Raw genomic sequence first — 19,295 nt, forward strand, 5'->3', positions numbered from 1 at the left:
GTGGTGGAATTAATCTGTCCTCCCTCTTTGGTGTCATCACATGGTTATAAATACACTTCTCCAGGTTTAAGGTAGTGAATCCACCTGTCCTTCACTTGGCTTTATTATGGTACCTTCCTGTGTATTTTATACCCTTTAGGCAAATGATTTGTGTACATTTTGATAGTTTCAGATTTTGAAGAGAGCTCCCTCTATTAGAATGTGTCCTCATGCCCAACCTGCCCTGTCTCCCACTCACTGATCTGCACTCTACCAAGCCTGGGTCTCCTCCTGCCAACTGCGGGGCTCTCTCTCTGAACAGTGTTCTGCCACCCACCATGTTCTCTGGTCTTCACACATCTGGGCCTCTCTGGATTTCCAGCTCCCTTTCCTCAACTCCAAATCTACCTGGTTCTACTCAAACCCTGTGGCCTGGAGACTCACTTAGGGAAGTGTCTGAGTGTGCATTCATCAAAGGGCTCCTTTCAATAATTTTCCCTCTCATTAGTCACTGCCTTTGCTGTCTGATGTCAAACAGCTTAAAATGTGTTTAAGAAATTTTACTGTGAAAGAAACAATCAAACCCATCCAAAAGTGGGCAAAGGATATAAACAGACACTTTTCAAAAGAAGACATGTATGAAGCCAATGAACATATGAAATAATGCTGAGCATCACTGGTCATTAGAGAAATGCAAATCAAAACCACATTGAGATACCATCTCACACCAGTTAGAATGACGATCATTAAAAACTCTGGAGTCAACAGATGCTGGAGAGGATGTGGAGAAATAGGAGCACTTTGACACTGTTGGTGGGAGTGTAAATTAGTTCAACCATTGTGGAAGACAGTGTGGCAATTCCTCAAGGATCTAGAAATAGAAATTCCATTTGACCCAGCAATCCAATTACTGCGTAGATATCCAAAGGATTATAAATCATTCTATTATAAAGACACATGCACATGTATGTTTATTGTGGCACTGTTTACAATAGCAAAGACCTGGAACCAACTCAAATGCTTATTGATGATAGACTGGATAGGGAAAATGTGACACATATACACCACGGAATACTATGCAGCCATAACAAATAATGAGTTCTTGTCCTTCATAGGGAAATGGGTGAAACTAGAAACCATCATTCTCAGCAAACTGACACAAGAACATAAAATCAAACCCACATGTTCTCACTCATGGGGGTGTTGAACAATGAGAATGTGGACACAGAGAGGGGAGCATCACACACCAGGGACTCTTCTGCAGGGCTAGGGGAGGCATAGTGGAAGGGATAAAATGGGGAGAAATGTCAGGTATAGGTGATGGGGGAACAAAGGCAGCAAACCACCTTACCATGAATATACCTATGCAACAATCCTGCATAATCTGCACATGTACCCCAGAACCTAAAGTACAATTTTAAAAAAAGTTTTCACTGTGGTTTCCAGCTATTTCCGGTGGAAAGATACATCTGTTCTCAGTTGTTACACCTTGTATGAAGGTGACCATCTTCAACACAGATACTCAAACTAATGTTATGATGTCTACTGAGGTTTATCTTGCAATATTTACATATAGATATCCAACAGACACTTGTAGAAATCATACAGCTTATATATATTATACATACGTTATATATAACATATACTATATAGATAGCACTTGGCAAAATGGCCACATGGTTAGGGTTACACACGAAAGCTCTGCCCCGTGCAGGTCCCTGCTTTGGCTGGTTATGGTTAGTGTCTCCATCCTCAAAGACACTGGCGCCGTTGATGTTTATGGCCTGCCACACCCTCTGTCTGTTCCTCAGTGTCCAGAATGGTGAAGCAGCTCCATAAAGGAGGGAAGATCTCAAATTTTCCTATGGAGGAGACAGAAAAATATACATGGCCTTTGGTAAAATTAGCTACAGACCAATATTTCTAATATACATAAATAAACCACCTGACCAATAATAATTGACTATCTTCCACAAGAGTTAAAATAATCGCACACCATTACCAATTCAAATTTACTTTTTAGATGAAGCAATAATTCAACATCCTCAAATCAATAAATTTAGTATGCCGAATTAAAAGATTAAAAGAAAAATTTCCATTAACCTCTCACCAGAACCAAAAATTACATTTCCGAATGCAAAGTTTCATGATAAAAACTCTACACAAAGTCGTCATACAAGAAAATAACCTGTAAATAATAAAAGTCATTATGAAAAACCATAGCTATTAACCTACTTACTAGTGAAAGGTTAAAATATTTTGTTCCAATATTCGTAACATGGCAGCAATAAACTTGGAGACATCTTACTTCTAAATTTCAAAATTAGTTACAAAATTGAGTAATAAAAACAAGATGTTATTGGCATAAATATATGTAGAGAGGTCAGAAAGAAGCTGATATATTAATGTCAAATTAATTTTCAAGGTGGAAACCAAGAATATATAATGGCTAAATCATAGTCTCTCCCAAAGAGGGTATAAGAAAAGCTGGATTTACACATGGAAGGAATTAAGAATTTTGGGTTAGAATTGATACAAAAATCAATTCTACATGAGTTAAAGTGTTAAACGTATGGCCTGCAATTGTAAAATTTTCTCTCCAGCCCCCCCCAAAATAGAAATGGTTTTCTGAATTTTACCTTAAAAGTACAGACAACAAAAGCAAAATTGAACAACTGGGACAACATCAGAATAGATCCTGCAGAGCAGGGAAAACATTCCAACCTCCAGAAGGGAGAATGCAGTTGTAAGCCATGCGTCTGAAAAAGTATGAACATCCAAACTATACGTGTACATTTTAAAACTCGCTAGCAAAATGATCATAGCCTAATTGTAAGATGTTCAGTTTTACACCTCACAAAATTATCAGAACACAGATCTCATGTTAAAGCTCCTCTCCCTGGGCAGGTATACATTTTAGGGTTCATTTGGCTAGGCTAGACTTTGTAGTTAGTCAATCCAACACTAACCTAAGTGGTGCTGTAAATATACTTTATAAATGTTATTAAAAGTGTTATCAACTAGGCCAGGCGCCGTGGCTCACGCCTGTAATCCCAGCACTTTGGGAGGCCGAGGTGGGTGGATCACAAGGTCAAGAGATTGAGACCATCCTGGTCAACAAGGTGAAACTCCTCCGTCTCTACTAAAAATACAGAAATTAGCTGGGCATGGTGGCGCGTGCCTGTAATCCCAGCTTCTCAGGAGGCTGAGGCAGGAGAATTGCCTGAACCCAGGAGGTGGAGGTTGCGGTGAGCCGAGATTGCACCATTGCACTCCAGCCTGGGTAACAACAGCAAAACTCCATCTCAAAAAAATAAAAGTGTCATCACCTGACTCTACATTAGAAAGATTGTCATTGATAACCTTGGTGGGCCTGATTCCATCAGAGCAGAACTGGAGTAGGTGACATTCCATGGTGATTGTCACTTCAACTATCTCTGCGATGTCCAGCCTGCACTTACTGATGACTTGTCTCATGGACATTGTACTTCCCTTGCCATCCCCTCACACTGTCATCCTCTATGTCTCACAGAAAAGTGGCACGTCCATCAGTAGTTTGTCAAACCTAAAAAGCAGACAGAAAAAAAGACAAAAAAATAATATTTATTTGAGGATGGCCTCACAATGGGAACCTGCATGGTGCACTCAGGGAAAGGAAGACCAGGGCTTTGAAGGAAAAATGAGGAGGGTTACATCAGCAGCCTTGAGACAATTATCCTGGGCTAGAAGGACGAACAACAAGGGTGACGTCAGTGTGAGGTTGGACAGGCAGTTGCTGGTCAGATTTACTTGGAGAAGAAAGTACTTTATAGCTGTCGTTGTTTTTTTGCATGGTTGCAGTTTTGCAGTCTATTTATGAAAGTTCTTGTTATCAGGGATGAGGGTGTGAACCCTCCCTCATGGCCTTCTCCAGCTTCATTCACTGGTGGCTCCATTTTAATTCTGACAACCTTGACACCCACTTCATGACGCTACTGCTGAAGAAGGTGACTCAGTGACAGTTTGCCCAGCACAGGATCAACTCCACATCCACATCTCATGTTGACTGAGCTAGCTTATCCCCTGCAGTTCCCACCGGCCACGTGGACTCCCAGATGAGTCTTAACACAACTCAGTGCAGGGTCCTGAGAAATGAGGATGACTAAAGTCCCATCAGGCTTCCACATGTGGCTGCAGGAGCCACAGCAAGAGACTCACCTGAGCTCCAGGAAATAGAGCATGAGCCCTGGAATTTAGACCATAGAAAGCACATTTTACTTTGAAGGAAGCAGGGAAAGCCAATGATAAAGAAAGAACAACAACTAAAAAGAAAGAGGAAAAACAGACGGCAGGCAAAAGCATCACCAGATCAGTGCTGATTGTGATTTGTATACTTTACTGTCAGAAGGTTCGGAGGTGAAACCTGTGAGGTTCTACATGACGCTGACCCTGGCCCAGCCTCTCTCCTGGCTGTAATCAGAATCCCTAAAGACTGTTCTAGTCAGAGAATCTTTCTGAAGTTCCTGTCCTGACTGATTGGAGAAGACTTCCCAGGAAGCCCTGAGGTACCTCAGGACTCTGATCATGGTGACTCTGGTGGAGGACTTTCCATCTCTGAAAGCAACAATCTGCATTTTGTGCATCTGAGAACAGCTTCTCATATTAAAATTATAATTTTTAAAATATGCAGAGATGACACTGGTAAGCACAGAATTCTGAACTTAGAGAAGTTCACTGAAGAAACTGTAAAAAGACAAAGTCCCACATCCTGACAGGAAATCAGCCTCCATCTGCACCTGCCTTTGGGGTTGACTCTGATCAGTGGCTCCTGAGCGCCCCCTGCAGCTCATTTCCCACCAGCGTTCCTGCAGGAGGTTTGTGTCCGGGCTCACACTGACTTCCCCTCACTGTGTCTCTCCCACAGTAATACACGGCCGTGTCCTCAGCTCTCAGGCTGTTCATCTGCAGATACAGCGAGTTCTTGGCGTTGTCTCTGGAGATGGTGAATCGGCCCTTCACGGAGTCTGCGTAGTACGTGCTACCACCAGTACTAATAGTTGAGACCCACTCCAGCCCCTTTCCTGGAGCCTGACGGACCCAGCCCATGGCATAGCTGCTGAAGGTGAATCCAGAGGCTGCACAGGAGAGTCTCAAAGACCCCCCAGGCTGAACCAAGCCTCCCCCAGACTCCACCAGCTGCACTTCACACTGGACACCTACAAACAAAAAGACACTCTTGTCAGAAACTGTTACACAGATTTACTGTTTATCTCAGTAGTGTCCATTCACACTCATTTTTCTATTTCTCCATGAATTACCTTTCAAAATAGCTAGAAGGAAAACCCAGCTCAGCGCAAACTCCATGGTGAGTTCAGTCTCAGTGTTCAGTTGTGATTACCAAATGCAAACACCTGAACATCCCAGGGCTGGGCTCCTCTCTCAGAGCTGCAGGGTCAGGGCTGGGCTGGTTTTCATCAGCAGAGGGAGGGCTGTATTTGCATGTCGCCTGCTATATAGCAAGATCTGTGGTGACAGGCATGAGGGGAGATTGGGGCTCAGAGCACTGGACAGTGTCCTTGGGAAGATTTGTGACATTGAAAGTATTGGGAAATTGTGGTTTCTTATTGTAAATTTGTTCTGTGATAAACTCTTAAACCTATGAAAGTTATAATTTTGTAATTTCTATTTTAAAACAGTTGTATTGTGGTACAATAGATCTGTATAAACTGCATATATTTAAAGTTAGCACAAATCATCTTTTATTTTTACATATGTAGAGAAAACATGGTATGTGGCATTAATGTTATTTCCATGGTACAGGTGAAAAAACATCAGCAAAAGCACAGATGGGTTGTAAAATAAATATACAGCTGAATTTTATTTGGCTTTGGAAACATGGAAACTCTGACATCTGCAACAACACAGATGGGCCGGGAGGACATGATTCTAACTGGAATAAGTCAGATGCAGAAAGACAAATGCTTCATGATCTCATTTACATGAGGGATCTAACATCTCCATGCTCTTAAATCACAGAGTAGAACAGTGGGTCCCAGCACTGTGAGGAGAGGGAAAAGGGTGATGTTGGATGAACGGTGCAGAATTTTAGTTGTGCAGGTGGAATGACCTCTGGAGATCTAATGCACAGCGATGTTCCTGTATTTAATACTGTATCGTGAACGTGATTTTTGCTAAATAGGGAGCTCTTAGGTGTCCTCATGTGACACACACACACGCAGCGCGCTCAGAATAAATGGTAGCTCTGCAAGAAGAGGGATACACAAATTACCTTGACCATGATGAGCCTTTCACGATGTGTGTCTGGTACGATTTGGATCTGTGTCCTGTCCCAAATCCCATGTTGCAACATCATCCTCAATTGTGAAGGTCAGACCTGCTGGGAGATGACTGGGCCATGGGGTGGTTATTTCATGGATGGTTTGGAACCAGATCCTGGTGCTGTTCTCATGACGGTTTGTGAGTTCTCACAAGATCTGATTGTCCAATAGTGTGTAGACACCGCCCCCTTTCCTGTGGTTCCTGCTCGGGCCATGTGATGTGCCTGATCCCCTTTGTCTTCTGCCACGAATCTAGCTTTCCTGAATCTCCCCAGAAGGACAAGCCACTACACTTCTACAGTCTGCAGAAACGGGAGCCAATTAAACATCTTTTTTCCCCTCAGATTACTCAGTCTCAGGCATTTCTTTATAGCAGTGTGAGAATTGACTAATACATGTTCAAAATATCAAGTGGGGCACCTTAAACATATATATTATTAAAATATTTCAATTTTACCTCAAAAACTAAAAAAATCGAATTTACTCTTAGAATAAAGCAATACATACTTCATATCTTCTCAATAAAAATGAGACAACATAAGAAAACATACACTAAGACATTGCTAACAGCTTTGCTTATAATACTCATAAACTGGAAAGAAATTTAAAATCCATTAACAGGAAAATAAATCAAAATATTCTCATTTATTTACTTAATGGACTCACTCAGATGTAAAATCTCTCTTCTTCTCTCTCTCCCTCTCTTTCCATATGTACATGAAAACATTGAGGTTTCATATCAGAATAAGTCCATTAATTGAATAAATGACAATATGTTGATCTAATTTTATATATTAAATAACATGAATTAACCTCAAAAATAGGTCTATAATGTTTGATTACATTTATATAAAGTTCAAAACAGAGAAAAACATATGTGTATAGTATCAGAAGTCAAAACATTTCCCCAATATAGGTGTTGACTGCAGGCACAGAGAAAGTCCCGAGCTGGGAGAATGGACTTGCGTTTCAGGCTACCTTAGGTTTTGGGAACAAGAATACTCACATTTGACAGAAACTCTCCAGTTACACATTTCAAATTTATGCATTTTTTCTTACATGGAAATCTTATCTCATAAAAACAAAAAAATGCAGAATTATAGTTAAAAATTCAGAGATAGTAAAATTAATATTAAACATCATTCAAACTACAAACACTATTACATATATAAATAAAATGCATTCAGGTATGCCTACTAAAATTAAATCCCAGAAATCAAAAAAATAATGGTAACATCTGAAACTTAATAAGCATACATTTCACAGAGAAGGAAAAAATTGTCAAGACATGTTGAACATGTATTTCTTTAAATCAAATGTCACCATCTTAATTATACAATATTTTAACCTATGTCATTAGTGTAAATTACTAATATTTTGTGTGATATTGCAACTGAGAACAACTTTAAAAGAAAAAAGCATATTCGAGAATACATGAACTAAACCAAATGTATTTCCAATGTTGGTCCAACTTTTACACCTGTAATAATGCCTTGGTTTTGAGTGGGGCTTTGGAAAAAGTAATTCTATTTTGAAAACTGAAAAACAATTTATTAAGCACCCACTTTGTACCAGGCATTGCGCTAGGCACCCACACTGTGAGCTGTTCCCAGCCCAGAGTCATCTACTTAGAAATTAAAATCAATACAAGAACCATTGTTGCAACCATAAAAATTGGGGGGCAGGAGGCCATATCGTTAATGCAGGTGATTCCCAGGCCAGAAAATGGACCCACCAGAAACTTGGTTTCCAACTCTCGATAAATCTCCACAAAACAGTTGTTTTAAAGCTTCTCAATGTTGACAGAGAGGCATATCGTTGTCTCTGTGCTTCAATGGGGCAGGAGCCTAATGGACATTCAAATATTCTGAATGCTATTTAATAAAAGGAGCCCAATGGCCTCCTCTAAAGAATATCAATATTTGGATTAATCAGAGCTACTTGGGAGGCTGAGGCAGGAGAACTGCCTGAACCCAGGAGGTAGAGATTGCAGTGAACCGAGATTGTGCCACTGCACTCCAGCCTGGGCAATAGAGCAAGGCTACAACTTGAGGAAAAAAAAAAAATACACCTTTTTTTCAGTTTGCATGGTTGCAAACAGCCTTTATGAAAGATATACATATCCCTGTCCTGACTGCCTAAATGTTTAATGTAAACCTAGTTTTGGATTCCTGAGTCAGAATCTTCCATTTACATAAGAACACACAGGAGAACGACCTAGTGCTGTCTGGTCTCACACACACGTGTGGGACTCAAGGGCGGGCCCAGGCCTAGCCAGCTCTAGTTATGTGTGGTGGGGATCCAGAGGTGTGGGCGGAAATCTGGTGGGTCATCAAACTTCCGGTCCAGGAGTTCTGGGAAGCTGTTCGCCTCCACCTCCAGGTGGCGCTGTGGGCGCTTGCTGTCCTCAGTGTCTTTAGGGAGCGACCTCTGTCTTCCGGGTTTTCATTCTCTCAGCCTCCTGGAGCTTCTCAGAGACACAGCCGCGCTCTGACAGGAGCTGAGGTGGGATTTCACTTTGTTTTCAGAGACCTTTCAGCTCCGTCTCCTGTGCTCGGAGCTCCGCCTCCAGCTCCTCCATCCTCCTCTTGAGCTGCGTGTTCTTCTGCTCCTCCCTGTTGGTGTCCCAGCCTCTTCCGGGCTCCGCGTTGGCCGCCGCCTCCTGCAGCGCCCTGGTCCGCGGGGCGTGGCTCTCCTCAGGGGCTGCAGCGGCAGCTTCCGCTCCTGCGCGGTGGCCGCGCTCTGCATCACGGCGATCTCAGCGCTTCCTTCTCAGACTTCCGGTGCGTGTCGGCTGCCGCGGCTGAGAGGCCTTTTTATCGCCGCCCTCGACACTGGATGCCGCAGCCGCAGATGGGGCTTCACGCCCAGATCACTGGGAACCGTAACTCCAGGTCTCGGTTTTCTCCAGGGCCTTTTCTTTGGGCATCTCGGCAGCTTCCTCCAGCTCCTGGAATTTCTCTGCAAACGTTGTCAGCTGCTGCTCAGAGGAAAACCCCAAAGCAAACACCGTGTGGGCTCCGCTGTCGGCCCTGCCCAGACTTCTGTGGCGTTTTGGGGAAGGGCGTATTTGGTGTGATTGTGCTGTTGATGGTCGCCTTGGCTCCGCCCACGCTGACGATCTGACAGCGGTTCCTGTGACGTCATAGAAGGAGGAAACGGTGACCGCTGAGCTCGCAGGATCCAGTTCTTCCTGATGTTGGGGTCGATCTGGAAGCCATGGGCTCTGGCGAGAAATGGCTGCTCTGTCTCCGGCGCCATCAGACCAGGCGTCTCATGCTCTCTCTCTGCCACGTCTGCATCTGCTCCCGTCGTGGAAGATGTGGCAGCTGGCTCTGGGGTCAGCCCGGCACCGCCCCATTCCGTGGGGCGCACTGGGTGGCCAGGGCTCTGGAAACAATGATTCTAAGAGATAAATTAAGAGTAATTTCCAATAAGGAGACGTCCTCTATGTCATCTGAGAGAAGCAAGAAACATCATGGTTTCCATATAAAAATGCATGTACGGTGTGTTGGCCCTGGGACTGCACCTCCCGCTTCTCCACCATCAGGGAACGCACTGCGGGGCACACGGCTGATCCCTGATGGGCACCTATAGCCCAGGGGGGCTCCTGGCCATACTGGACTTACTGTGCACCTCGTGGTGGTTGGGGAGCCCCATCGAATTCCCCATTTCCCCTTCTCTGCTTGTGAAACTTGAATCCTGGGCGGACAGTGTCCACAGCCTCACCCGGCCTCCTGCACACTTTTCTTTCTCCCTCAGTGGCACCTGCCTTGGGGCATTTGGTCATGGCTGCTCCTATAGTTATAAACTTCACAAACGTAGAAGCCTCAGTAGCAGGGACATAACTGTAAATACACAGACCCTCCCAGGGAACGTTAGATGCAGAGGAAGCCACAGGCCCTGAAGGGGAGCAGCCCTTGACCTGCACCTGCACCTGCCCTGGGCTGCCCCGTCCTCTGTGTATCCCGACCGCCCCCTGCTGGTTCTAGGCGCCCCTGCAGGAGGTTTGTGTCCGGGCTCACACTGACTTCCGCTCACTGTGTCCCGCACAGTAATACACGGCCGTGTCCTCGGCTCTCAGGCTGTTCATCTGCAGATACAGAGAGTTCTTGGTGTTGTCTCTGGAGATGGTGAATCGGCCCTTCACGGAGTCTGCGTAGTATTTTTCACCTCCATCATACTTTATGTTGGCCACCCACTCCAGCCCCTTACTCGGAGCCTGGCGGACCCGGTACATCCTGTAGTCACTGAACGTGAATCCAGAAGCTGCAGAGGAGAGTCTCAGAGACCCCCCAGGCTGAACCAAGCCTCCCCCAGACTCCACCAGCTGCACCTCACACTGGACACCTGCAAACACAGAGACATCCTGGTCAGTAACTGCCACACACACCCACTGTTTCTCTCACTCATGTCCACACACACTCAGTCTCTCTATTTCTCCATGAATTACCTTTTAAAATAGCAACAAGGAAAACCCAGCTCAGCCCAAACTCCATGCTGAGTCCTCTGTGCTCAGTGCTGATCACTGAATAGAAACACCTGGTAATCCCAAGGCTGGGGCTCCTCTCCCAGAGCTGCAGGGTCAGGGCTGGGCTGGTTTTCATCAGGAGAGGGAGGGCCCTTTTTGCACGTCTGCTACTATATAGCAAGCTCTGGGGCAGGACGCCTGAGGAGAGGGCAGGTCCCAGAGCAGATGAGACTGTCCTGGGGGATTTAGATGACAATGATTGTATTTGGAAAAATGTGCTGTCTTATTGTGAAATTGTTCAGATAAACATTTAACAACTATCACATTTTTAATTATGTTTACTTATGTGTACAAATGGTGTTATTTAGAAGTCAGTGTTTTCCTCATTTACAGATGTAAAAGTGAACCCACACATGGAGGGCTACGTGGTGTGTCTAAGGGCTCATATCTGCCATGAGTGAATCCCAGTATCCGGGACCATGCTCCTCACAGCTGGCCTCGATTGCTCTTAATCAACTCTAGGACCGAGCTAAATGGGCCTTGTGTGGTTTGGAGAATTCACTTCCTGCCCTGAGATCCTGTGTGATTTTGCTGCATTTACTGAGAAATATGGAGACAAAGTTCAGGCAGATAAATGTTGAAGTTTACCTGACATTTAACATGTTTATTTGTTCCTTCCTATCATTCCTTTCTTGTCTATAATTAAGTTGTTTACGTATAATAAATTTTATAAGTGTTAATTGACAGATAATAAAATACATAAAATAAATACATAAATAAAATAAAATAAGATTGTGAGCATCTTCTATACTTTGTAGTCCTAGAGGAAATAAAATTTTCATCGTTGAGTGTCATGTTAGATGTGGGCTTGTTATATGTGGCCTCCATAGTGTTGAGGTATATACCTTTTATGCATAACTTGTTCAGACTTTTATAATGAGACTGGTGAATTTTGTCAGAGGCTCTTTCTGCATCTATCGACGTGAACATCCAGGTTTAGTCCTTCAGTGTTTTAATTTGATCCATCACACTGGGTTGTGCAGGCTGAACCTTCATTGCATGGTGGAAGTAACCACACCTGATCGTGGTGAATCACGTTTTAATGTGCTGTTGAATTTTGTTCCTCATCACTTTGAGAAGTTTTGAAACTCTGTGAATCACGGATATTCATCTGTAGTTTTATTTACTGGTAGTGTCTTTTCTCTTCTTTGGACATAGAGCCTTCCAAAATAAATTTAGGTGTATTATTTCCTCTTTATTTTGTTGGAAATTTGAATGGAGATCCTAGTTTTTTTTAAACATTTGATAAAATTCAGTAGTGAAATCATCAAGTTCGTGATTTTTCTTTGCTTTGAGATGTTTAAAAAATCAGTGACTCAATCTCTTTACTCATTGGTCTGTTCACTTTTTTTTTTGAGACAGAGTCTCACTCACAGGCTGGAGTGCAGTGGTGTGATCTCAGTTCATTGCAACCTCCGCGTCCTGGGTCAAGTGATTCTCATGCCTCAGTCTCCCATGTAGCTGGGATTACAGGTGAGCGCCACCATGTCCAGCTCATTTCTGTATTTTTAGTAAAGGCAGAGTTTCACTGCACTGGCCAAGCTGATCTCAAACTCCTGACCTCAGGTGATCCACCTGTCTCCCTGTCAAAGTGCTGGGATTACAGGCATAAGCTGCCACACCCAGCCCAGATTTTTTATTTCTTAATGGTTCAGTTTTGATGGGTTATATGTTTTTTAAAATTTATCTGTTTATTTGAATTTATCATATTTTCATGAAAGAAGTCCTTATTATACCCAAAACTTGTAATGGTGCAAAATGAACTGTTCATTACACATTGTTGAGAGGAAACTACAACAAAAACAACCAAACAAGAGGACCCACTAATAGTTCAAAACGGGATTAAACGATTCGGGAAAATTGAGCAGGAAATAAAAGGACGGTGTGAGAGAGGACAGGAGGGAGAAGAGCAAGCCAGCAATGGGTAACTGTAAAATCTTCATGAATTAAAAGACTGTCATACTTGACAGCTGCCTATTAGGCAGGCTTTTGATGTTAACTGTGTAATATAAGCCATGAACAACCTTCTAGAACACACAGTGGGGGCTTCTCAGATAATCCACTCCCAGGAGAGGTCCCCCATCCAGTTGCCGTAGGGGCTGGGAACCCTCTCATGCTGTTGTCTGGTTCTTGCTCCTGAGGACACAAACAGCCAGTGATTCCTCCCTGGGGGGAATGGAGAGGGCCCTGGGGAGGGTGTCTCTGGCGGCTCACTCTGCACCTGCCCTGTGGAGGGTTTTAGATGGGCCCAGTGCTGGTTTCTCACACTGTGTCTCTCGCACAGTAATACATGGCAGCGTCCGAGGCCTTCAGGCTGCTCCACTGCAGGTGGGCGGTGTTGCTGGACTTGTCGGCTGAGATGGTGATGTGGCCTTGGAAGGACGGGCTGTATCTGGTATCAGTCACCAGGATAGATCCTCCCCATCCACTCCAGGCCTTTCCCGGGCATCTGTCGCACCCAGCTGATCCAGTAGCTGTTAAAGCTGTATCCAGAAGCCCTACAGGAGATCTTCAGCGACTCCCCGGGCCTTTTGACCTCTGCTCCAGACTGCACCAGCTGCACCTCGGCACAGACACCTGTGTGGGAGACACAACATTTGAATCAGGGACTCCCTGTGCACTCAAACCCTTCTTCTCCGTGACCTCAAACCCTGGGCAGGACTGACCTTGGAGAACAGCCAGGAGGAGGGCAAGGATGGTGGTTGACCCCATCCTGGAGGAGGACAGGAAAGGAAGCCCTGACATCCCAGCTGGGCGGTGAGGGAGACGCACTGTGGAGGGGAGCCCTGGGTTTAAGAGGGGAGCCCCCACTTGAATTTGCATAGTTGACGCCCTGGCCTGAAGGGATGAGTCTACAGGGTTTATAACCCAGAAACGCGATTGCAGACAAAAGGCCGACTGTTCCTCCGGGGAGAGGCAGAACAAGGTCTGAATAATTCCTTACATGCTCCTCGTGCCCCTCCCACTCTGTCCGTGCTTCAGGAAGAGCCATACAAGGGCATCCCTTCTTCCACTCCTCTCTGTGACATTGAGAAACTGGCAAATCTAGATGAAACTATGCGCATTTAAAAATTAGAAGTAAAACCAGAGGCCATGAAGAGAAAATTCAAATGCACATACGCCTGATAACAAGAACAACCAAAAACTACTCTATTCCCTGGCAATTTCCCATGACTGTGACTCTGGCCTGGGCACACAGTAAGGGCAGGACAACCCCAGACCCACAACAGTCCTCAGCTTCATTAACTTGTCAGACCTTCACCCACGCAAAATCACACATCTTTCCTGGTCATTTTGTCTTCTAGATTTTACACTCTGCCAATTCAACATAAATAGGGAGACTTGTTTGGGTCTCTGAATTGCTGATGGAACTGAAGGGATTCCCATGGCTACACCCACTTTTGGCAGTGCTGCTTTAAGTCCTTTGTGTCAACCCCAGCTCCTTCTTGTCGAGTTCTTTCATTCTTTGCCTTTTATTTTATGATACCCACATTGCTTGGAGGCCCTTAACTCTCCCCTGTGTCTGCAGCATTTTCTTGTGAAGCACACTTATTTCCTTAGCATCTTCTGATCCAAATGGAAAGCCAAGGTGACAGAAACTGCACAGGTTCTAAAATGTTTGCAAGGTTATTCACAGGAATTGCACCTGGGGAGCAGAGCAAAAGGACTTCTCTTCACCACAGCACAGGCCACGACCTGTGTAAGGTGCAGGCAAAGCAATGACCATCAGCATCACCAGAAACTCCCAGCAGCAGGTGATGCAGAATGTGCAGCATCAGCCTCCCCATCTGCAGAGCCCACTTTGTATTTCAAAGAGGGGAAAAGCAGACTCATCCTCCGGGCAGAGAAATTACACAATCTGGGATCCAGTGCACTGGGAAAGCTGTCCCATCCAAAGCATCCCACGGGAGGTTGGGATCAGCTAAAGTCATGTGTGATGTTACTGTTTCGAGCTGTGGATCCAGCCTCCTCCCAGACATGCCCCTCCCTTCTGCAGCACACGAAGCCAAACAGAATCTGCTATGTCAGCCAGTCGCAGTCCATTGGCTAATGTTTTTCACGTTCTGATGAGAGTAATTAATGATATTAATTGTATCACAAAACGATGCCACTTTCCACACTGTTTTCCTTGTTCTAGGTTTCTAGTGGGTTCCCCTGCCCAGCCCAACCCCTGGGCTGCCTTCTGTGTGGCTACTGTGTGTTGTGTGTTTTTTTTTCTGGACAACTGTATTCGATGGTGGTGGAGGGGAGTCTAGAAGCCTTGGCTCACAGGGCACAGTGCAGGGCTGGATGCGGCATCTTTGTATTTCATTTTAGCTGTCACAGATATGAGTTGCATAGTCAGGTTTTTCTCCTTTATTTTACTTTTCCTTATTCGGGGATCACTTCCTAGAGAGCTGTGTCTATCATTTCAAATTTCCATGGATTCCCTTTTCTTCCTGCTCCTTACTGGAGTGCACATGCCATCTTATGCCATGTGACTCAGTAACCATCCAGGTATTGGATGACTTTTATGCCACCCTTTCTCATCGTTTGATATTATAAACAAGGCTCTAGCCATGTGTCAGTCATCACGGTCTTTCTAGCAATTTCCACCTCTGATGTAATTGTGCTGAGTGTCCCAAAACCATCCTCAGGACCCATAATGGGTACAAATGAAGGACCCAGGACAAGCTGTTATTCTCATGGGTACAGCTTGACTTTAGCAGAGGAATATGAATTTTAATGAGCAAGGGCTTCAGGAGGAAGGTTCTAATAATCTGGCATGAGCTCCCAGGTGTTCTTTCCCTGAGGAGTCTCTTGTCCCCATTTCTCCCAGCGGTGATGAATGACAGCACATGTGAGGCGTTGTTCACAGGGAAGCTCACCTGAGTGCTGGTGCCCAGTGCTGTTTATTGAGGCCCTTCACAGATGTGTGTGGCACCTGCATACCTGACCTCCAGCACTCAGACAAGAGCTCCTTCAGCAACGATGGGCACTCACCATAAGTCATTATGGAACAGTTAGGATACTGTGCACCCAGGATACACACACACACACACGCACACACACACAATTTTTAATAATAATAGTAATAATAGGAATACAGGAATGCTTTGGAAGTGATGGCTGTGGTTACGACCTTGATGGTGGTAATAACTTTGCAGGTATACACTTACTCCAAACTCAATGAGGTATGTTAATTACTGTATAGTTTTATAGATGTAAACGTTTCCTTAATAAATTGGCTTCAAAATATTACCAGGAGAGTATGCCAGAAAAACAGATATCATCTCCCAGGAGCTGGATGCGGACCTGGCTTGAGAAAGGACATTTTCAGGAATGTTCAGGGTTTGAACACCCCAAGCCTGCTCGGTAAACCTTTCCTGTACACAAGTCCAGGTGAGATGTAAACAGGCTGCTGGGATAAAAGGCTCAGAAGGAAGGAGAGAGGAAGTGGTGGACAAGGTCTGACCCCACGTAGGTTCAGCGTGGATGGGAGGCGCTGCTCAGAGCCTGCGGATGGATAAGAATGTGGACCAGTGGCAGGAAAAAACAAGGCAGGGGACTCTTCCTGAGCTAAGAGGATGTTTCACGGAGGGTGTGTGCAGGGGCCATGCACAGGAACAGGTGGTGTCGTGGAGCAGGTGAGCCATCGGGGTATAGACCCAGGATAGAGCATAAGAAATGTGGACATTCCCAAGGGAGCAGGCACAGAAACAGCGACTGACAAGCCTCTGTCTTGGGCTCCCATCCATCTATCAGAGATGAAGTTAAGTGATGTTCCCACCTGGACAGAAATGACTGAATCTCAGAATGAGGACAGATATAAGTGGTGCCACCAGGGGAAGAAACGCTGGACCTTCCGGACACCCTCCTCCCTCACATTGCCCACCTATCTCCCATCCCCAGAGCTTGGAGGTTCTCATCCTTCTCCAGTGTGGGGGCCACACTCAGTCCCTAAAACCCTCAGGGGGCTTCCTGACATGCTCCGCTGAGTCCAACAAAAACATGGCATTTACAAACAAGTTCTCTATCTGCATGTAGTCAATGTGCTTATGAGACTTTAGCTTAAATGAAATAAGCTAAAAAGAGACTTTATAAGACTACAGAAAAATCAACAAATCTAAAGTTTTTTCCCAAAAAAACCAGACAACTTCTTATCTAGATTAAGAGAAAAAGCGAGAATCCTTTAATAACCAAGATCGGAAATAATAGAGAAAGTGTTAGAATTGATAAAGCTGAAATTTAGAAGCACTTACAGATGATTGCTCTGACATTGTTCAATGTTGTCTCAATCTGCCAGGTACTAATGGCATTCCTTGTTGCAGGACTCAAGAAGGGGCATGAAACACACAGTTGTTGGTGCTCATGGGTTCTGGACAAACTATCAACAATTTAAAACACAGCAGCATAGAAAAAAAGAAGAATCTGCTTCTGTGCAGTTTGCAAGTGTTCTAGACCATTTCAGGAGATTCTGACACTAGATTTATGCAGATTTATGGTAGCAGTATTGTCCTCCAAGGTACACTCCCATAATAATAATAAATGTGACAATTGGTGTCATATTATTATTTCTATCTATAATGACGGTAATTTTTGAGACATGATAATTTAAATGCTCTAAATCTGAACCCACAGTTCTAACTGAGCAGAATCACTGGCAGCTGAGCTCCCCGACATGGAGACACACCTGACTCCATAAAGCTGCCCTCGGGGGTCTCTGCAAGCTCTAAGGTGTGGAGAAGCAGCTCCCACCTCAGACACAGTCGGAGAAATCTCTGCTTTTCATCTGAGGAAGGTGAGATTTAGCCTGGGAAAAGGACCAGATCTGCTCTACTCAGGATCTCTGAAGCTGAACGAAAACAAAGGAGTGTGATAACCACGTGGCTTCAGCTGGGATTGAGCAGTTTCTTAAGAGAAAGCCCATGCTCTGCTGAACCCACACTCAGACTCAGACATAACGCAGTTACTCAGGAGAAATGTGGACACTGCAGTTGTTTGAAGACCGTCTTCTTGCTCCTCTATGTCATCTGAGAGAAGCAAGAAAAATCATGGTTTCCATATAAAAATGCATGGACGGTGTGTTGGCCCTGGGACTGCACCTTCCACTTCTCCACCGTCAGGGAACCCATAGACCAGGTTCCCAGATCTGATCTCTGACACCCATGACCTGGTTAATGCAAAGACACGTGTCCTGGGAGCTCCTCCAGGCAGTGACTACACACAGTGGAGACACTGAGGCGCATCTGCTGCTGGGACCCGGGACTGACCCCTGATGGGCAGGTTTGGCTCAGGGAGGCATCAGCGGCTTTATTGGACTTAGAGTGGATCACAGGTAATTAGGAGGTTTTATCAGACCCCTCTGATGTTTATGTCTTTGTAATCAGTTCTGCACCCACATCCCACAGTTTCCACAGCCCCCTCAGCCACCTGTGACATCTTCTGCCTCCACTAGTGATGCAGTCCTTAGGGGCATACGAGAATGTTTTATTTTTTCTAATAATGAACTTTTCCAATCCAGAGACCTCTCTGGATTGTTGCAGATGCAACAAATCCTCATGAGAAAGGCTACTCGTTGGATGGATCCTGCGCAGAATTAAGACAGACCCATTTAAGGTCATTGTAGAGATTGTCATTATTTGCCAACTGAATGCCTGCTTCTCTACGTCCCCTGAGAGAAGCAAGTAAATTCGTGGTTTCTAGATAAAAATCCATAAACAGAGTCCTGTCCCTGAGAATGCTCCTCCCATTCCTCCAATATTAGGAGCCCATGACCTGGCGCCAGCTGCTGCTCTCTGACGTCCATCACCGGGTTTAAGGCAAACACACATGTGGGAGCTCCTCACAGAGAGTGACTGAGCACAGCGGGGATGAAAGGATGCAGTGGCTGCGGGGCACACGGCCGATCCCGGATGGGCACCTATACCTCAGGGGGGCCTGCTGGCCTTGCTGGATTTAGTGTGGACCATATGGTAGTTAGGGGACCCCGTCGAACTCCCCATTTCCCCTTCACTGCTTCTGAAACTCAAATCCTGGGCGGACAGTGTCCACAGCCTCACCCGGCCTCCTGCACACTTTTCCTTCTTCCTCAGTGGCACCTGCCTTGGGACATTTGCTCATGGCTGCTCCTATAGTTATTAACTTCACAAACGTAGATGCCTCAGTAGCAGGGACATAACTGTAAATACACAGACCCTCCCAGGGAACGTTAGATGCAGAGGAAGCCACAGGCCCTGAAGGAGAGCAGCCCTTGACCTCCACCTGCACCTGTCCTGGGCTGCCCCGTTCTCTGTGTATCCCGAGCGCCCCCTGCTGGTTCCAGGCTCCCCTGCAGGAGGTTTGTGTCCGGGCTCACACTGACTTCCCCTCACTGTGTCCCGCACAGTAATACACGGCCGTGTCCTCGGCTCTCAGGCTGTTCATCTGCAGATACAGCGAGTTCTTGGCGTTGTCTCTGGAGATGGTGAATCGGCCCTTCACGGAGT

The 19,295-nt window shown here is 45.3% G+C and overlaps 3 pseudogenes across 1 annotated transcript; all 3 read right to left on the reverse strand.

The window, feature by feature from the left end:
• Window positions 1–4,776: 4,776 nt before the first annotated feature.
• On the reverse strand, window positions 4,777–5,405 carry LOC103790590 (immunoglobulin heavy variable 3-23 pseudogene; annotated as a pseudogene). Its single transcript, XR_013520624.1, has 2 exons — window positions 5,277–5,405; window positions 4,777–5,174 (listed from the first exon to the last, which is right to left on the reverse strand). The product of XR_013520624.1 is annotated as an immunoglobulin heavy variable 3-23 pseudogene (transcript).
• Window positions 5,406–10,317: 4,912 nt separating this feature from the next.
• LOC144577251 (immunoglobulin heavy variable 3-7 pseudogene) lies at window positions 10,318–10,903 on the reverse strand (annotated as a pseudogene).
• Window positions 10,904–13,079: 2,176 nt separating this feature from the next.
• Window positions 13,080–18,616, reverse strand: LOC128931008 (immunoglobulin heavy variable 5-51 pseudogene; annotated as a pseudogene).
• Window positions 18,617–19,295: the final 679 nt, after the last annotated feature.

This window comes from Callithrix jacchus, chromosome 8, assembly GCF_049354715.1.
Source record: "Callithrix jacchus isolate 240 chromosome 8, calJac240_pri, whole genome shotgun sequence".
NCBI lineage: Eukaryota > Metazoa > Chordata > Mammalia > Primates > Cebidae > Callithrix > Callithrix jacchus.